Below are 22019 nucleotides of genomic sequence, written 5' to 3'. Positions count from 1 at the left end.
TAAAATAGTCTTTTCTTGACATTTTCAGATAAGAAAATTTGATTGCAAGAGGGATCTATTGTATATAAAGCTTGAGTTTAGACATGAAATCCCCTCTCTGGGAATATAACTATGTCATTATTGTAAATCATGTTGAAAGGGACTCTGAACCAACTTTAGGATAATAATGTTACATAAAATACATGTTTAGAATAACTCTGACTCTAAAAGGTTCAATGTAGTCAGGGCAGTGGTCTGAACTAAGGCAGTGCCAACTGCCTCAACCATGAACTTCAGAAAATGGAGGCCTAATCTCTTTACCAGAACATTTACAGGTCATCATTCATGTCCCAGGAAGACTTTCAATCCAGAGTTCTCATCTCCTTTTCCCTTTGAGGATACTTTTCAACTTTAAAGTATATTTCAAGTCTGACTATTTATACAGTTAAAAAATGTCAACATATAAAGAAATTGTGTAACTTTCTACCATGCACAAGATGAATTACAGATGCTCTTTTAGAGTAAATGAAAAACGGGTATAAAGAGTCTTAAACCTTATTGGCCACAACTGAAGAACTGTTTTTTTGCTTTCTTTTGTTTTGTTTTAAGATGTCTTAGGGCAAGTAAATTCTCTGTTTTTGAATCATCTAAAGTTAAGTTCTACATATTTGGGCAGTCCTGTCTTTTCATCTCAAACTACCATAGAATCCACTGGGCTATGGGAATATTCATTTTTGCTCCTTGCAAAATCATCTGGACAGAATAAGTCAATATGCATTCCAGATTCTGACGTGCAGGCACACCACCTTGGAATACAACCTTATTCAATCTTGAAACAAACAGCTGGCCAGAAAAGGATGTACTGTAGTAGTGAGTAAAGATTTTACTCTTACTTGCCTGATAGTAGCCACTAGACTTTATGATATGAGCTTCCCCATGCGAAGTTGAATGAATTTGAAAAAAAGCGCAGGGTTGGTGGGGGGAGGTTCTGGTAACAACTGCTTTAGTCCCAATTCTGACAATTTCCAAAGAAAATATAAAAATTTCCAAAGCAACTTAAAAAAAGAAAGCCAGAGATTTAGGGAAATTTTAGAAAAACAAAAGGAAAGGTAAACAAAATTGTAGAAGTAGTATACAGAAATTCTATCTTAGGGCTCTAAGCCATAAGGTTATATTTACCCATTAATAAGTTCCATATCCTACTTTTTAGAGTTCAATGGCAAGCTATGAGTTTATCTCAAATATAAGATGGATTGATTCTGGCAAGGCAGAAGACTGATTTTAATATGACATTCCACATACAGTTTTTAATGTAATTTGTTACATGCTCCCAAACAATGAAACAACCTTTTCCCACATTATTTTTTCAAGGTCTTGGTTACTGCAAATACTGCAATCTGTAGGATGGCCTTTTGTAAATTAAATAAACACAAAGATCTAAATAGATACTGTTATGTAACAAAATGTTCAAGTAACAAACACAAACTCTTGCATTTTTGTCAATTCATCTTTAAAAGATTTTAGCATTATTTTGTGTCAATCTAAGGAACATCTGCCAATTACTATCTATCTCCTCTTTTGTTTTGACCTTCAGCAACTCAAATTTCATCTTATTTTGAAGTAGAAGAAAGAATTACATGACCTCCTGGGTCCTGTCTTCCCATGCTATCTTATAATCTCAGATGACTGATAAATTTTGTCTTATATGTTTTATCTACAAAAACAGGTAAGTGGCTGTCCACAAGGCTTGTTCATGAGCTCTGTGCACACATATACTGAAAATGATTTACAGTGCATGATCAATAATCCCACAATGTTGAAATAAGTCTCGTCTTGTTTTGAGAATAGTGTTACTAATTCTTGATTGGTAGTGCTTGCTACCTGCCAGGCAGAGATGAACATCTTTATGTGTTGTATTAGTTGCCTGTCATTGTGTAACAAATCACCCTAAACCTAGTGGTTTAAAACAGAAAATATTTATCATCTCACAGTTTGTAGGTAAGGGAACTGGGTGCCGCTTAACTGAATGCCTCTCGCTCCTGGTCTCTACTGAGGGGTTGCCATCAAGTAAGTTCTCAGCTTGGCTATAGTCAATTCAAAGTTCATCTGAGCAAGAATCTGCTTCCAAGGTCTCTCGTGGCTGTTGGCAGGCCTCAAAATATCCATTTCTAACAGAGCTCATGTGAGCCCTCCACAAGGCTGCGTAATAATATGGGCAGCTGACTTCCTAAAGCAAGCAATCCAAGAGAAAATGAGAGGGATCAAAAGCACACCAAGAGAGTGAGAAAGCACCCAAGACAAAAGCCACAATCTTTTCATAACCCGATTTCATTCAGTCTAGCCCAGGCTCAGGGCAGGGAGATTGCATTAAGTGCAGGGCACCATTGGGAAACGTAAACTATGTATTTTCTCATTTTTATTCTTTTGAAACTCTATGAATGAGGCTGCTGAGGCTTAGAGACTGATAACTTGGCCAAGTGGCAGGGCCAAGACTCAAATCCAGGGGAGCATGACACGAAACCTATTGTCTAAACCGCAATACTACACTGCCTGCTCAGATAAGAACTGCAGTTATGATTGGGGTCCTTGCCATAATACCTGTTTTGCTAGAAATATGTAGGAGTTTCTTGCACTGCATACACTTGTGCAAAAACCTGTCAAGATGCCAAAAGCCCTACAGATAGTCATTAAAACATGTGATCATCTTCTCTTCCTAAATAAGTTCAGGAAGGTTTCTGTTATATCAATACACAAATAGTTCCCTGAAAATGCAACAGCAGTATTTAAAGAAAAACTGGCATATTAAATATTTCATATAAGAAATCACTGCCTGGGCTCCTGGGGGGCTCAGTCGTGCGAGCCCTGCGTTGGGCTCTGTGCTGACAGCTCAGAGCCTGGAGCCTGCTTCAGATTCTGTGTCTCCCTCTCTCTCTGCCCCTCCCCTACTCACGCCCTGTCTCTCTCTTTCAAAGATGAGTAAATGTTAAAAAAAATTAAAAAAAAAAAAAAAAAAAGAAATCACTGCCTTAAAGAACTTATAAACCTCAGCGGCTGTATATAAAAACAACAGACTACTTACTTCCTGCTAGGTCCATAACAAAAGAAAAGGCAAACATTTGTAAAAGCAATGTATGGTATGGATCTCACCCTTGTGGTACTTTTGAGACTTAAACAGTCTTCACTTTCTTACCTTCATATTTCCATTACTACTGATATAACTGGCTAAGTATACAGTGTGAGATGCTCCACAGCTGTCATGCACATCTGATTCCCATTAGGAACTCCTCAGCATTCAAAACTGAACCAATGGAACAAAGCATCGTTTAACCAAATGGAAGTTAGTGTGAATAGACTTTTTTCTCTCATTTAAAATATAGAGTACCGCTCCTCCTCTTCATTCAGGATTTTATGGTGTGCACTTGATCAGTGAAGCCTTAAGGAAAAAATACCATCTGTCTGGCACATTTTAAAACAGATTTATCCTACTGAGGAAACCAAGTGGGCAAACACCCAGTCAGTCCTTTTAAAATCCCTTGCTGCCTCCCAGCTGGAACAAGGAATGTAAGAAAACCCTAACCTTCCTCCTTCTTGTAAACAAGTAAAGGAAGTTTGCTTTCAATTAAGGAAGCTAAACTTGGATATTGCTGCCTAAAAATGGCAATAGCACCTGCTCAAATAGAAGATGCTGAAAAATAATTAACGCTAAACACCCACCAAACAGAAGGTATCAGAAGTCAGGAAATATGGCACAGTGTGTGAGTTCTCTCTCCAAGATTCCATTTTCCTTTTTCTTACCAATAAAATTTTAGTTTAGTTCTAGGACCAATAGGAATATCCTTAAGCCATCACTCCCAAGACTCCCTCCCAGCCAGGGGTAGCTCAAGAAATGGGAGTGTAAGTTACTGGGTAGGACCTCTGGGGGATTTCCTTAAAAATGGGACAGACTCCTATCCCAAATTCTTTTTCCTTTAATGTTTTCATTTTTCCTTTCTCCTCCATCACAAACGTGTTTACTGGAGCTCCAGCTATTATTCTGTAGCCTTAACAATGTAAGCCAGTGCTAAAGATAGAAAAAGTACAAAGACAGAAGGATCCTGAATCATTTATGACTTTTTTTAAGGCTCTGTACCAGCTTTAAACTGCTTACCTCTGGACTTACCGATGCTGTTATTTCTAGTTTCTTTTGTTAGGAGAAGAAATAGATCCCAGTGACAAAGGTATCAACTTTACACTGTGCATGTCTACCATCACATCAGAAACAAAAATTTACTTTTTAGAGTATAAGCTCAAGAATTCGAGCATAAGCTCAAAATGTTAAGTGAATGAGATGAAAATTTCCAGCAATTTAGCCATTTTTAATTTGGGGACTGAAAAACAACCAATGGAATATAATCTCCTGTAATAGCTTAAGAGTATGTGAATGGTAGAAAATAAAAATAAAAATGGTAAAAAATAAAAATAATGCAATAAAAATTCCAGCAAGTTATTTTATGGGTATCAATAAACTGATTGTACAATTTATATGGTGAAATAAAAGACTCAGAATAGCCAACTCGATATTGAAGAGAAAGAAAAGAGTTGGGGGACCAATACTACCAGACTTCAAGACTTATTATAAAGTGACAGTAATCAAGGTAGCACAGTACTGGTGAAAGAACAGATTGAAGAAAGATCAGTTGAACAGAAGAGAGTCTAGAAATAGACCCCCATAAATATAGCTGGACTGATATTTGACAAAGGAGCAAAGACAGTACAATTGAGGAAAAACAGTCTTTTCAACAAATGGTACTAAAACACCTAGATAGCCACAGGACAAAAAAATGAATCTAGATATACACCTTAGCCTTTCACAAAAATGAACTCAAAATTAATTGTAGACCTGAAGGTACAGTGCAAAACTATAAAATCCCTGAAAGACAACAGAAGAGAAAACCTAGATAACCTTGGGTACGGTGATGTCTTTTTAGATACAATATAAAAGGCACAATCCATGAAAGAAATAATTGATAAGCTCAGATTCATTAAAAATTTCTGCCCTGTAAAAGCCAGTATCAAGATGGTAAGACGACAAGACACAGAGGAGGAGAAAATATTTGAAAAGACACATCTGTTAAAGTCTGTAATCCAAAATATACAAAGAATTATTAAAATTCAACAATAAGAAACCTAATTTAAAAATGGACCAAAGAACTTGACACCTCTCCAGAGAAGACATGCAGATGGGAAATAAGTTATGAAAAGATCTACGTCAGAGAAATGTATATTAACATGAGATACCACTAAACATTTATTAGAATGGCCAAAATCTAGAACAATGACATCACCAAACGCTGATGAAAATGTGGAGCAACAAGAACTCTCATTCACTGCTGGTGAGAATGCAAAATGGTACAGCCACTTTGGAAGACAATTTGGTGGTTTCTTACAAAATTAAATATACTCTTACCATATGTTCCAGCAATCTCATTCCTTGGCATTTACCCATATACCAAGGAGTTGGAAGGAGCTGAAAACTTATGTCCACACAAAAAATTGCACATGGATGTTTGTAGCAGTTTTATTCATAACTGCCCAAACTTGGAAGCAAACTAGATGTTCTTCAGTAGGTAAATGGATAAATAAGCTGTAGCATATCCAAATGATGACATATTATTCAGCACAAACAATAAATCGGTTATCAAACCATGACAAGACTTGCAGGGAACTTAAGTGCATATTGGTAAGTGAAAGAAGTCAAACTAAAGAGGCTGCATACTGTAAAATGGAAAAGGCAAAACTTCTGGAAAAGGCAAAACTGTGGAGACAGCAAAAACTTAAGTGGTTGCCAGGGGTGGGGTAGGAGGTGATGAATAAGCAAAGCACAGAGGTTTTTTAGAGCAATGGAAATATTCTGTATAATGATAGATACATTATTCATTTGTCCAAACCCACAGAATATACAACACAAAGAGTGAACCTTAGTGTAAAGTATGCATTTTGGCGATTATGATGGGTCAATATAGGTTCATTGAGTGTTAACAAATGCACTGTTCTGGTGGGGGAATGTTGATAATGGGGGAGATTATGCACGTGTAGGATGAGAGGGTATATGGGAAACCTTTGTATCTTCCTCTCAATTTTTTTGTAAACTTAAAAATACTCTAAAAAGTTAAGTGTTTTTAAGAAAGTTATATGGTGGTCTCATTTTATAGCATGTCTTCAAAGAAAACACTGAAGTACATTTCTTAAATTTATGGTGAGTATATGCAGAAATACAAACTTCATTTTTTAAAAGAAGTAGTCTTTTAATGATGGGAGAGCTTTACATAAAAATAAAGGAAGTGTCTAGCCTTGCCTGAATCGTTGGCTGAGAAACTGGGAAAAGTTAGGGATGATATTTAGAGAGAAAGACCACCACACCAACAAAGATCTTAGATATCTCTGCAGAAGTAGTCTTCCTCTTGTAAACTTAAACATGGGATTGCCAAATTCCATTAGTTCGTGGATTACTGTAAAAATTATCAATCTAGTAATAATTTTTAAAGGATACTTGAACCATAGTTAAGAAAAGACATATTTGAGTGAAGGACAGCAGAAGGACTGAGACCTTTGGGAGTGTAGTGGATACTGATCTACATGTATCCTGTAGACAGGAAACAAAATCACAACTGCTCTATTTGAGGCACAATGTGGAACAATCATCAAAAAGTGAGATAAAGTTCCAGAAAGCAAAGAAAGCTGACTGGAGTTTTTCCTTCTCTTGGGGGACTTCATCTCATTTTTTGATGATCATTCCACACAGCTTCCTTGTACTGAAAAAGCTAATGACCCACAATGGGCAGTCACTGGTATAAAACTGTTCACAAAAAGTGGTGCAAACTATTGATATTAGGACTCAACATTCCTTCCTTAATTTCACCAGGTTAGTTTAATACAGTTGACTCTAGAACAACATAGGTTTGATTTATGTAGGTCCACTTATATGTGGATTTTTTATAGTACAGTACTGCAAATGTGTTTTCTCCTCATGATTTTCTATTTTTTTAAGTTTATTTCTTTACTTTTATTTTTTAAATCATTTTTTAAAAGTTTATTTTGAGAGAGACAGAACATGAGCAGGGGAGGGATAAAGAGAGGGTGGAAAGAGAGAGAGAGAGAGAGAGAGAGAGAGAGAGAGAATGAATCCCAAGAGGCTCTGCAGGGTTAGTGCAGAGCCTGACATGGGGCTAGAACTCACAAAACTGTGAGATCATGACCTGAGCCAAAGTCAAAAGTTGGACGTTTAACCGACTGAGCCACCCAGTCGCCCCTATTTAAAGTAATCTCTCCACCCAACATGGGGCTCAAACTCACGACCTTGAGATCATGAATTGAATGTTTTTCCAGCTGAGCCAGCCAAGCACCCCCTTATGATTTTCTTAATAACATTTTATTTTCTCCAGCTTTCCCTATTATAAGAATGTAGTATATAATACACATAACATACAAAATATGTGTGAATCAACTTTTATGTTATCGATAAGACTTCTGGTCAACAGTAAGGTATCAGTAGTTAAGTTTTTGGAGAGTCAAAAGGTACACGTGGATTTTCAACTGTGGGATGTCAGCACCTCTAACTTCTGCATTCTTCAAGGGTCAGCTGTATTTTCAGAAGAAGTATCAAAAGTAGAATGGTGGGGGGGTGGCGCCTGGGTGGCTCAGTTGGTTAAGCATTTGACTTCAGCCCAGGTCATGATCTCATGGTTCATGGGTTCAAGCCCTGCATCAGGCTCTGTTGCCAACAGCTCAGAGCCTGGAGCCTGCTTTGTATTCTGTCTTCCTCTCTCTCTGACTCTCTACTGCTCACGGTCTCTCTCAAAAATAAACATTAAAAAGAAATTAAAAACAAAGGTAGAATGGGAAGTAAGAACTGACTAAATTATGATTATCACTTCTATTTTACAAACAAGGAAATTAAAACATTAAAAAGTTCTATATTTGAGAATTGGTAGTAAAACCATACTTACAGAACATGTAAGTTCCTGGCTCCAGAGTATGAACTCATACTGTCACAATGAATTAACGTATAATACATTATGGAAGAAAGTTAAGATTTAATGAAAATAATATTTGTGGGGAGAATATCTTTTAAAATGAACTCTAGTAAGTTGTGTTGGAAGAATGAATAATACTGCAAAAGACTATTCCTATCCTAAAATATTTAAAAATACAGGGAACATGACAAAAGCGTTTGATAAGAAAATTGTTACAAAATACCTGTGTGTAATAAAGACCACAAAATACTCCTGTTGTTCAAATCAAACAGTAAAGCCGATGGAGAGGCTAAGGAAACAACTTTCTTTTTTTTATTTAAAAATTTAATAAAGTATTTTATTGAAACGCACTTTAAGTTTTTATTTAAATTCTAGTTAACTTACATGGTAAAATTGGTTTCAGGTGTAGAATTTAGTGATCCATCACTTACATATGACACCTAGTGCTCATCACCAGTGCCTTCCGTAATACCCATTACCCATCTAGCCGATTCCCCCATCCTCCTCCCTCCCTGTTTGTTCTTTGTAGTTAAGAGTCTCTTATGGTTTGCTTCCTTCTCCCTCTCTCTTTTTTTTCTCTTGCCCTATGTTCATCTGCTTTGTTTCTTAAATTCCACACGAGTAAAATCACAAAGTATATTCTCCGACTTATTTACCTTAATTATAATACACGGCAAGATTTCATTCTTTGATGGCTAAGTAATATTCCATTGTGTATGTGTGTCATACACATATACACCACGTTCTTTTTTTAAAAAATGCTTATTTATTTATTTTTAGAGAGAAAGTGAGTGTGCGAGGGGGGAAGGGGCAGAGAGAGAGGGAGAGAGAATCCCAAGCAGGCCTGAAGCTTCCAGCACAGGTGGGGCTTGAACTCATGAACCATGAGTTCATGACCTGAGTTGAAATCAAGATTTGGACGCTTAACTGACTGAGCCACCCAGGCACCCCTATACGCCACATCTTTATCTATTCAAATAAAGTTTGAAAAAGAAACACAGCAAAGCAACATTTCAAAATCATTTTTCATTACCCTGCTATTTTATCCAAAACAAGTAGGTGGGAGGGGGAACACAATAAATATTAAGGATCCTATGAGTGGTTATGTTTTTAGTATTCTAGAGTTCTTATAAAGGGAACCACATAATTTTTAACTATATACATCTCAATAGTCTTTGGTAATGCAAAAAAGGGAAAAGTAGAATTGGGAAATATATTTATCAGTTAATCAAAATATCATAACTATAGTTACCAATAACAAACACTTGAAATGTGAGTTACTGAAAAATTAATCATAACTTACTTGACAAATGTAATTTGTAATTTCTTAATTACTCTAGAAGAAAATATTCAAAGGCTATATATTTCACAGGCAAGCAAACTATTAATAGAAAATGAAGTGTACATTACTGTGAAGTGTAAATTTGTACATTACAAATTTAATGTAAAAATAAAGACTGTTTTGGAAATTTGCTCCTAATTAAAGAGATTACAGGTGCCTGATTTGAATATGGGTAAGCCAGTTACAATTCTCTAAATCAAAGAAAAGGAACAGACTTAATGAAAATATTCTGAAGTAGAATTATGCCATTATTAAAATCAGGTAGCTTGATTAAAACTTCATGTATACCTGCATTTTGCTTATAGATCAAGCATAATGAACATTAAAGAAATACACTGATATAATTTCCCAGATCAAATATGGCACTGGGGCTATCATTAGCCCCAATTCACTAATGAATAGTGTCCAAATATCACATATTGCAAGGAAATAATGAGAGTAATATCTTCTTCTTGGCCAATATTTAATAGTTTGCTGAGAGAATGAGTGCTACTGACCCGTGTGCTTTGAGTTCTTTGAACAGAACTTACACTGTCCCATCCCAATATTACTTTCCTGGACACACGTATGGCCAATGATAACCATTTTCTAAATGGCTGATAAAGGTTACAGACACACTGTGTCACATGGAATAGAGTAAACTAACTAGACATTAGTACCTTACAAATGTATGACACTGTTTTCAAATTGGTTTAATTCAGTGGTCTCTAAATATTTTGGTTTTGTATCCCCTTACACATTTTTAAGTTGCTATCTAACCTTTTATTTATTGTAAGTTATACAGTTTTACAAAGGATGGAATTTTCAGCATATTATATTATACTTGCTGACATCTATAAATAGAACAATTACTTACTTTTTTAGATATATCCTATTTATACCCCACATAACTTATTTAAACAAAATACAAACATCTGAAACTTTTACACTATTCCTTCTCTTTTCTTAAACTTCTGTATTCAACCACCGGTCCCCCATTTTTATCCTAGGCATACATCTTATGCTTACAACTTGTAATGATCACTCTATTTTACTTCTCTGAAATATATATATTTAAAGTTAAAAAAATGAAATAATCCCAAATCGGATACCTTCTAGAGATTAAATTATAATTTTGAAGTCCCTTCAATGTGGGCTCATCAGATTACATTAGTTAAGGGCTACTCAAGTTTAAGTCAACATTTACTGGACATATCGGCAGCATTTGATAGAGCTACAACTCCAATGAATCACTTTTTTTCACTTTCCTTCTGGGACATCTTTCTGACTTGGTCTCCCTTTGCTCACTTGGTTGCAGCCACCCTGTCTTCCTTGCCCTTTCTCAAATATAACCAAGTTCCTTTCTGTATCAGCCCTTTGCACTTGGTGTTCCCTCCATCTGGAATATCTTTCTAGATAACTGCATGACTTCATCACTCTCTACACGCCAACCTCAATTCATGGTTGAGGCCTGCTTTCACACACTTCTAAACAGCACACCTGCTCTTCAGCCGCATCACTAACTCATCACCCTGATCCCGAAGGCATGTAACATCCACAAATATCACACATTTGTTTAATGTCAGCCTCATACCTCATTAAAATGTAGGCTCCCTAAGAAAATCCTAGGAAACCAGACATAGATTCTGATGCATTTACTTCTGCCTCTCCGAAGTCTAGAACAGTACCTGGCATGTAATGAGGGCTGACTAAATGTTTGCTGAATTTACTAAATAAAGAACAAAATGAGAAGAGATAATTACTAAATTTATTTTAGCAACTGTATACTAGAAAAAAATACTGTAATATATTTTCAAGAATTTCAACAAATGGTACTTTTGCCTTCACAAAAAGTAATATGTATAAGGGATTTAAAATGATTAAAAGAAACTGCAAGTTATTTTACAAAGCACTTAGCACACTAGTGATGGTATTCTTTAAATGTACATCATCTATTAATAAAATACATGAAATAGAGGTTTGCATCAGTACGTAGATGCTTTGTTTTCATGGTACATAGATAGAATAAAAATAAATGGAGGAGTAAAAGAATTAGTAACAATAGCTTATAAAATTATTTGAAAATTATACACATTTTGGAATTTTTAACAATAAAATGAAAAAAATGTCAAGTTTCTTAATTTCTATCACTGAAAATTGTTGTTGTTGAGAATCATTCATTTTCTAAACTTTGTCAGATCTATTTAATGCAGTGAAAGCTCCAGCCATGTTGCTTTCTGGCACTGCTCATTTTGTGCTTCTGAAGCTGGAAGAATTAGTTAATGACATGTTGAAATCTCTCTGAAAGACAGTTTTCTGGATGGCTCCAACAGTCTAGATAATATTCCAAGTCTTGAAACAGCATGGAATCACACAGAGTGCTTAACTGGACCTAACAGAGACTTTTTCCGGTGGTTTCTGAATGCATGAGCTCTGTTTGCTCGGACAGTTTTTAATAACCAGTTCTCTGCCCCCTCTTCTCTGTGCATCTCAATATTAGTTACATATGCCTCTTAAAAATTACTCTTTGAATCCAGGCCACACCATGAAGATATAAAATTATCTCTCAAAAAGAATTTTGCTCTTGTCTACAGATACTTCCTTATCCATCTCTGAGTGGAGAAGTGGCCCCGTACCAGTTACTATGGCTGCAAAACAAATTACCCTACAACTCAGTGGTGTAAAACAACCATTTATTATGCTCATGAACTCTGTGGGTCAGGAATTTGAACATAGTGCAGCTGTAGCAGCTTGCCTCTGCTCCGTGATATTTGGGATCTCGGCTGGAAGACGTGAAGACTAGAAGCTACATTCAGCCGAAGGCTTACTCACTCTCCCATCTGGTGGCTGATGCTGGCTGGAGGTTGGAGGCCTCAGTTCCTTTCCATGTGGGGCTTCCATGTTGTCGCCCCAAATAGGCCAGTTTGAATTTTGTCACAGCATGATGGCTATATTCACAAGTGATTATTACAAGACACAAAAAGAGTGGAGCCCTTATTGCCTTGTTTGATTTAGCCTCAAAATCACTCAGTGTCCTATTTATCAGATTTGTTCAGGCAGGCCCAAAGTTCAGTCCCAGGTTCAAGAGGAGGGGATATAGACTATGCTTACTGACAGGGAGTAGCAACTGACAGGGAGAATGTGGATTGGGAACACCGCTATGATCATTTTTGAGAAATACAACCTGCCACAGGTCCTAATTGGATACTATTTCTTAGCATTCTCAGTTTCCTGAGGGTGTTAATCTTATCTCTAGTGTTGCAGTAAGCAATTCACCTAAATTACAAGAGGCAATATGGGTCTCTGAATCAGAGTCAGAAAGAATAACTTCAATCTTTATGGGACTCAAGAGGCAGGAAAAAGCAAGGTTGAAGAGTGAAGAATATATGGCAGATTAAGCAAATGCTAACAATATATTTGAGAGGCAAATTATTTTCCACGTCAGTCTTGTTTTCAACAAATCACTTGCAAATGGATTTTCCTTTCTTTTTAAAAAGGTAGAACTTCCTTAAAATATATCACATCGTGTCTTCCTGAAATACATGCCCTTGCCTACACTTACATCGTTGTTCCCATTGTCTCAGAGTGCCTTCCTCAGCAAGTAGAAAACCAGGAGATAACCAGGTGTATGCACTCATCTTACCCTACTGACTTTATATAAACCCCATCCCTAATCCTGTGGGTTTATATTGTTCTGTAAGCTGAGCAGTGTGAAAATTCTCCTAAAGTCTCAATGTAAATGTTTCTCTAATCCTATTAAAGCCACAAAACAGACCCAGATGAATGAGTAGGAAACTGAGCTAAAGAACTCTCTCTGACCTCGATACCACTGTCAGTCTTGGCATTGACTTCATTGGTCAGCATTTCCTTCTAAGTATGGCATGGCTCAAATGGGAAAGCAAAACTTTAGCTTACTCCTGTCTAGAACACTCAAGTCCAACCTATATACCCCTCCAGCCAAAGCTCTGGAGAGGATTCTGAATAGACTTAAAAAAATAAAATAAAAAGGGTTGAAATACCGGACATATAAAAAACAGACACAAAACAACACAACAATGTATTTAAGTTGGTTTTCTCTTTTTAAAGCTATGACATAATCAATATATTATATGTTGAAACAATGAAGTATAAAGCAGGAGGCATAATCTTTCCCATTCTACCTCCCAGAGAAGACAATCACCATTGTCTTTTACTTGTTTAAATATATATATACATATATATACATATATATATGTATATATATGTATATATATACACATATATATATACATATATATGTTGTTGTTTGTTTTGTTTTGTTTTTTAATGTTTGTTTAGTTTTGAGAGAGAGAGACAGAATGTGAGTGGGGGAGAGACAGAGAGAGAGAGAGGGAGACATAGAATCCGAAACAGGCTCTAGGCTCTGAGCTGTCAGCACAGAGCCTGACGCAGGTCTCGACCTCAGGAACAACGAGATCATGACCTAGGCCAAAGTCAGATGCTCAACTGACTGAGCCACCCAGGCGCCCCTAAATATATTTTCTAATATAGCATATACAGAGAGATAGATAATTCAGGAGATTTTGGAGCCATATCAACAAATGCAGGTAATATTCTTTTTAATGGATGTACAGCATTCCACTGTAACATAATTTATTTAACCAGCCCTCTACTGATGGACAATTCAGTTGTTTCTCATTTTGAAAATATCCAAGAATAAAATTCTATTGTGTGAATATTTGCCATGGGCTATGAGCAAAAACACAACTTCAAATTTGATGAGGATTTATTGTTAGACTTTTTTGAGGTGCTTACAAGGCAATTGAGGGGGAAGAGAAGATAAAGATGTGTATACATAAGATGACACTCTACTTCACAAAACAGAGCTAAAATGTGTTGGTAGTAACATCGAGGGCTTGGGTTCTTGTTAATGAGGCCCTTGGGAAAATATAAACACTCCTCCCAAGTTCAAATCTCAAGCCGGCCCACTACATTCTGGTTTTCAGCTTGAGCTTCTGGCACATAAGCCTGCAATTGGGGCCTTGCATCAGATGCCAAACTAAACATTTGGGAACAAGAATTATAATAACCCCCTTTTTTTTGTTTGTTTGTTTGAAGTAATTTAAAAACATATAGCATAAAGTAAAACAAAGAAAATTTAGGATGAGGGAATAACTCTAAGAAATAGAAAACTTGATAGCTTTCAAAGCATTTTCTTGGATATTCATTCATGTTATTCAGAGTATAGAATTAATTGCCAAGGTAGATCAGCATGGCCTTTCGAGAACAGAAGGAAGGGGAGATATGAATTCCTTCACAGACATTAGTGGAAAATACAAAAACTAAGACCCCCTGAATGCATGGGGTAATGGCAGAACAGAGATCTATTTAAATTCACTTTCCACATTGCCAGGCCTAGCTAAATTTGCATGATTGACTAATGGACATTCTAGTGAAAACTCCAGACTGTTGCTGCTGTTGTTGCCAATCATGAACTTTTCATGTAGTTCAACCCTGCCTCACTCTCTGTTTTAAGAAGAGGAAAATAATTGTCTGCCCCTGAAGGCTTTCATATTAAACATGTCAAAGCACATTACAGATGATGTAGAAAGAACTTTGACATATTTAGCATAAAATATTTTAGTGTCAGAAGACTATTCTCTACTTAAAATGACAGATTGTTCTCAAAGGCCTAACAGAATCTGTGGACTTATTAAAAGAACATGCTAGCATCTCCTCGATTAGTCTTTATAATGCTTGTTCCTTTGACAGGAGAGTGGTTCCCCTTGGGAGAGTAGTGGTGATTGAAAAGGAGCCCTGGAAGGAGGTAGTCCGGCATGTTGGTAATATTCTGCTTGACCACAGTGCTGGTTACACAGGTGTGCCTCCTTTGTGAAAATTCACTGAGCGCTATTCTTAGAGTTTATGTTAGACTATAATAAGAGGTTTTTAGAAAAGGAAGTGGGTGAGTACTTACAAACTCATATACAATAGCTACTTTCTCTTGATATGTAAAAGATATTAGTAAGCTATTAATAATCAGCATAACAAAAAATATGTTTCTTTAATTAAAAAAAAAAGATGTTTTCTACACTGATGAATCAGCTAGTTTTACATTAATGTGAATCACTCTGTTATGTATTTCCCAAATACAATGTGTTCTTAATGATGGAGAGTGATGCAATCAAGGGTTAATTTGTATGCTTTGCTTACTTTCACGCACCTCAGCATAATTAGTACTATGTCTGAAAGAAAATATGTACTAAATAATAACAGCAAAAACTTATCAAGCGCTTATAATGTGCCATGCATCAGACACTAAGTGAAGTAATTAACATTCCAACTACCATTTAACTTTATAAGAGTCAGTCTCTCTCCTGCCGAAAAACCCCATTCCAAGATGGCACACAATGAATACTCAATACTGTTAGCTATTATTTGCACAGAATTTCTCTTCCTTTATAGTTTGCGTGTTCTTTCATTTATATAAACATAGCTGAGGATCTATGATGCGCCAGGCATGTTATGTTGTGATCTTAAGAATCCTGTGCTATTTCTACTTGGGGGAGTTATGGAGGACATATAGCATGGAGGAAAAAGTTTGCTAATAAAGTTTTAAATTTGTTTTTAATTTTCATAGCATATCTAAGACTTGACAAAGAAAAGCACAGGATTATCGAGTAAAGGCAGTACAATAAATCTCTCTGCATTTCATCATTTTAAAATCATCAGTTCCTTTGTAAATGAGATTTATTTTCCAACCAAGAAGTATTCTGTGGTATCTGTTCTCTTCAGGATCATACAATTTGGTATTGATTTACCAGTTACTCCATGTTTTCACAACAGACCCAATTAATTCAGAAACTATAAGAATGGGGGACATGATTTATATACCCGGGGTTGGCAAACTTTTTTGTAGAGAGTCAGATAATAAATAACGAAGGCTTTTCAGGCCATATGGTCTCTGTCACAATCACTCAACTCCGCTCTTGTAGCATGCAAGCAGCCATAGATAACATGTAAACAAATGAATGTAGCTGTGTTCCAATAAAACTTTATTTAAAAAGAAAAACAGGCAGCAAGTTGGATTAGGCCCATTAGTCATGTTTGGCCAATGCCTGCTTTATCCCACAATACTTTTATAGTGCTACACAGACAGGTGGCCTCAGTAAATACATCATGCTTGACATAGTCAATGATGTTAAGAAAGGAAATGCAGGAAATGGGAGAGAAATGGCATTAATTCTGAGTTCTCTAAGAGCACATATCCACATTCCCTCTACTTCTAACCTGGAATGCACCTCTTCCATTCTTAAATTAGACTCTAGAACTAGAGAGAATAGACTTTCTACTGATGTAAGGAGTTTTCCTATGTTAGAAAAAGGAAAATAAATTTGACAAAAAATTCAAGTTGATAGGGAGCATAGACTTGGTACTCATTGTGGTATCTTTTCCCTTGAGAGCAGAAAACTGACATTTGTAGATAAGGTAGGAAAAATCCACTGGTAAAAAGAACCTATTCATAATAGAGTGCATCACAGAAACCCATACGGGTGGTCTGGCCAGGCTGAAGTGGTTGGCAGTGGGATTTGAAAAATAAGATTAACACAAGATGTTAAGTACTGAAATCCATCTAGTCACAAACACGTGTGTTTTTAATGACATTCAGAGCCATTCTGTAAAATGAAAGAACAGAGGTTAACTCATTTTATTGAAAACATCATAAAAAATCCTAGAGTACCCTAGAACTAAGAACCTTTTATTATTTTCTCATGGCTGAAAATCATGTTCATCTGCCAGTGACAAATAACATTCATTGGTTATGGTGGAGACAGAAGCCTGACAGCAACATGACAGCAAGGGACCACACCAACACATTTTTTTCCAACATAAAATTGACATATGAGATGCAGACACAGTGCAGGGGGTCCTTCATAAAACAAAGAAACAAAATAAGTACAGCTTGTCCTCAGACTCCTTTTCAGTAAGAGGGAATCACCCCAGGCTCAGTACTTGCCATGACCTCCACTCTCATTTATTCAGCAGATATTTACTGAATGACTATAAAATATCAGGCACTGGTGTCTGCATTGGAACATATGGCTTTTTTTTTTCTTTTAAAACATGCCATTCTTAGAGAGAAATAGAAAGCAACTATCTAAAACAGTAAATAAAATAATTTCAGTCACTGGTTAAGTGCTAGGAAAAAAAAAAGCATCGGTGGTAGAGCATGGTAGCTGGAAGGAGAAAAGTATGGAGTAATTTTAGCTAAGATGGTCAGGGATGGACATTTTGAAAAGGTAACATTTGGCAGACCTTTGGAAGATTTCAAGTTTGGCAATGACATGATCAGATTTATGCTTCAAAAATGCTGCATGAAAAATGTATTGTAGCAGGGTCAGTGGGCACAAAACTGGTAGCAAGTAGTCTTGGTTAAGATGATGGTGTCTTGGTCTTATGACACAGGAGTGGAGATGGTGATAAAATGATACACTCAGAAGATATTCTGGAGGCATATTTGACCCTCTGAAAGATGATGCTGGCTTGGTCTAGAGAGGATGCAATGGGAAGATAGTGATGAGTTCATGGGTTCGGTATTATTCTAGAGTATATTCGTCAGCTTTGTTGGAAGACCATGTAAGTTGTGGAAAGAGAATGACTTTCAGGATTATGGTTTGAGTGACTGCTATGATATTGAGATAAGAAAGGCTTCAGAAGGAGTAAATCTGGCAGGAGACAGGTGGTGGAAATCAAGAAACCTACTTTAGACATGGCAAGTCTAATCCCATGTCCTCAGGTATACTTCACAGGAAGGAAGGTTAGATACTGTGTTCTTCTAGGGAAAAATGATTATCTCATATTTATATTATCCAAAGGATTAAGTATACAACAGAGGTGTCAAAAACAAATGACAAATTAACTTAGGAAACAAATCATTATCCACCTATTTTTCAAAGTGTAATTATGTGAAAAGAATTAGCAAGTTAGATAGGGACTGTAAAAGACTTTCAGGAAAACTATTTCTGATTCCCATTTCTTATCTAAAAACCAACTTCTCCACCCTTTTCAATTTCAAGATTCAACCTCTGGTGGCCACCCTCCCTTCAACACTGGTACCTCTCCCTGCTGGTATAACCATACTCTCAGAAGAGTGCAAGAGTAAGTACTGATACACTGCTAGACCTTTCAAAATTATTAGCGGTCTAGAAATGTGAGAAGAGTTCTTGGATCAAGACATACAGATTTGGGTGCCTGGGTGGCTCAGTCGGTTGAGCATCTGACTTCGGCTCAGGTTATGACCTTGTGGTTCACAAGTTTGGGTCCTTCATCAGGCTCTGTGCTGACAGCTCAGAGCCTGGAGCTTGCTTCAGATTCTGGGTCTCCCTCTCTGTCCCTCTCCCTCTTAAAAATAAACAAACATTTAAAAAAAGACACAGAATTTACTTCTAAGTGAAAATAATACTCCTTCACCAAACATTTTGTGCTAGAAGTAGCCTTGAAACCTAAAAAATACTATATTCATATTACAAGCAATAGAAATTCTGTAATTTTGTGCTTTAGAGCATTCCTTTTCTCCCTTTCTTATCTTCATTATCAGCCTTGAAAAGTAATCCAAATGTTTTTATTTGGATGGTATCTAGCTAGCTATCACACATATCTTTTTATACATGGTATATCTTTAAATATTATGCATCTTTAATTACATACTGATAATCTATGCATACTATTTTTTTAAAGTATATTTATTTTGAGAGAGAGAGACAGAGAAAGAGAGTGTGCATGCGCGTGCACAAGCAGGAGAGGGGCAGAGAGAGAGGGAGAAAGAATTCCAAGGCATGGAGCCCAACTCAGGGCTTGACCTCACAAACCGTGAGATCATGACCTGAGCCAAAACCAGCAATCAGATGCTAACCCAACCGAGTCACCCAGGTGCCCCTATACAAACTAGTTTTTAAAAGAGAACTTAATAAAACAATTATATTAAAAACATAAACTAGGTCACTCATGTCATCATCCAGAACTAAGATCTACTAAACTGTGATGTATATAACACTTCTGTCTAGAGAATAGCAGCCCCTTGCTGCTTGAAAACAATAAATAGCCTTCCACCTTGCAAGATGACACATATGCCTCCACCACCCCCACTCACATCCCACCACTAAGATTTATACCTACCTATTCAAGACGTGGGCCCCACACCAAGGTCATGAATTGAGTATTACATCATAAACCAGCCTAGGAAGAAGTGCTGTGGCTGCTAAGAGAAGAAAGGGACTATCGCTCAAAGGAACCGTAGGACCTAGTCAAGCAAATACCAGCAGGGCACAGGACACTATATATGAGAGAGTCCTCAATTAAGAGGAGATAGACTGAGTTTAGATAACGGAGATTATTGATATGGAAACATTCTCTCATAGGATTTAATACCCTAGCAAGATCACATGAGATGATGCTAAGACGCTGCTATGAGGGCTCTTGGAAAAATACAGAGAGCAATGGTCCATATAACATGAAGCAGAAATGCCGTAATTGCTATGGCAGACAGTAGAAGTGCTATCACAGACTACACCATCCAAAACCTGCTGGCCTGACAGAATGAGGGAATGATCTATTAAAGGTGCAGCTAGGGCTCCTTGGAGATGATATCCTATAATTCATTCTCTAGGATACAGAATACGCTTTAAGTCAACAACCATTATAAGGAGCTGTGTTTCCAAAAAGTAGAATTCATGGGTCCAGGAACTAAGAGGTAGCAGGAAGAGTGGCCCTATTTATCATCATATTCTTAATAACTGAATTGGAGAATCTGTGCTTCTCACTCCTGCAGACCCTAGGCTTTAGAGGTACTGATTCCTAGAAGGGTGATGATATTCCACCAAAGGACACAAAATAAGTCTCATTAAACTTTAAGCTATTATTGCTAACTGGTCACTTTGGGCTCCTCATGCCAAGAACAGTAGGCAAGGAAAGAAGGCAGAGGTAATTGATCCTGATCAAAAAAGACAGGGGCAACAAATAAGCAAACAAACAAACAAAAGAGGAGACAAGGCCTGTTACACAATTACACAATGACATCCTGGTGATCCAGTTGGGCATCTCTTAGAACTCCTTTGCCTATTTTTACTGTAAACAGACAAGTTTAACAGCTATAGCATGAGAAACACATGGCAACAGAATCTTAGAGGTCTTACAGATGCGGTTGGGGTTATTTCATCATTAAGCCCCTGAAACAGCAGAGTTCAGCCAAGAGTAAGAGGAATCTAGAACAAAGAGTAGAGGAGGGAGATAAGAATTAGTTGTGGCCTTGAGATCAGCTAAAGCAAGAGTTACTAGCTCATCTCACCAACTTTCCTTTTGTAGGTTTCCCCACAGAAGAAGACCAAAGACCAAACGATCCTCAAGGAACTGTTTCAAGAACTTAAATAATGGAAGTGGATTTGATTGGTGCAAAAGATGAATTGTAGTGCACTACCAAGAATCTACTTTCAAGATGAACATACCAATTCCCCTAGTTGCCGAGATTGTTGGTGACTGGTGGGTTTTAGCAGAATCCCTCTCAGGGAATTGAGACCTTGGCCAAGGTCATGCCCTCTCTCTGAGAGACTCCTGCATTCAATGACTGGTTGCTGTGGGAGTACAAAGTTCAGACCCCTGGCCTCAAGGTGATCTGATCCAACTCTGAAGGGCCACCCCAGCTCTGAGGCTCCACAGAATTAGCTGAAGCCCTTGTACAACTATCTTGCAACTCCTCCCTTTGCTCAATCCTATTTCCTTCTCCCCACATAGGTACTGATCCTAAGGGTATTCCCTGATAAATTTCCTGCACATAAATCTCAATCTCAGAGTTTCTTTTGTGGGGGCATCTGCCTTAAGACAAACTGGTAAGGCTGTACTAGTATCAGCTGATTATTAGATGTGGATATGGCATAAAGACATTAACTCCTAGAGCTGTAAGAGGCCAGAAAGAGCATTCCTTTTCAATGGGAAGCACTTTCCTTTCCCTAAAAAAGAATTCAGAAAAGTTGTGGGAGGGTAGGAAGACAACTAAAAAACATTCAAAATAGTTTCTGAGTCCCTTGGAAAAATATCTTTATAATTTAGGATACTTACTTTGATAAACAGAATAGTGTCATTGAGAAAATTGATAGTGATTTTGGAGTCAGTTGTTTGTCAGTAGGGGATGGGTGCTACTGGTCATCTATTAGATAGAGGCCAGGAATGATGTTAATCATCCAACCAACAATGACTATCCAGCCTCCCACAATAAAGAATTATTTGGCTTAAAAGGTCAATAGAGCCAACGCTGAGAAACCCTGGTTTAGAGGTCATGAAGTATATTACATTCATTATCTCATTACATTCTTGGGATTATGGGGAATATTAGTATCTCTTTACTACAGATGGGGAAATTGAGCTCTGTGAAGGAAACTAACTTGCCAAAGATTGAAAAGAATGCTACCAGTAAAAATGTGTATAGTAGTTCATTTTATTTCATGCAACTTTTTCTGGTCCAGATGGCAGTCACTACTGGAACTTATCTCAATTAATCACATCCCTACAAACCAAGAGGTAGCAAGCATATGTATAAAGCTTGATTTGCAGGCTCACAACTGTCATTTACTGCTAAATTCATTGTATTATGAAACTGAACCCTTCATTATATTAAGAAACTAAAGCCTGAATTCACATCAGAGAAAAAAAATCATTTTCAAATTTACACTTCTGAA

General features: G+C 36.9%; 1 protein-coding gene and 1 long non-coding RNA gene across 10 annotated transcripts in view; one reads left to right on the top strand and one right to left on the bottom strand.

The window, feature by feature from the left end:
- CCDC91 (coiled-coil domain containing 91) overlaps positions 1-22019 on the bottom strand; it is a 347760-nt gene that overhangs the window by 8067 nt on the left and 317674 nt on the right. The gene's annotated exons all lie outside the window — the stretch shown is intronic.
- On the top strand, positions 1576-21467 carry LOC122224389. Its single transcript, XR_006204743.1, has 3 exons — positions 1576-1705; positions 18369-18450; positions 20653-21467. It is a non-coding gene; the product is annotated as an uncharacterized LOC122224389 (long non-coding RNA).

The sequence above is a fragment of the Panthera leo genome, chromosome B4 (genome assembly GCF_018350215.1).
Source record: "Panthera leo isolate Ple1 chromosome B4, P.leo_Ple1_pat1.1, whole genome shotgun sequence".
Taxonomy (NCBI): Eukaryota; Metazoa; Chordata; class Mammalia; order Carnivora; family Felidae; genus Panthera; species Panthera leo.
This window is presented reverse-complemented; position numbering and strand designations above follow the sequence as displayed.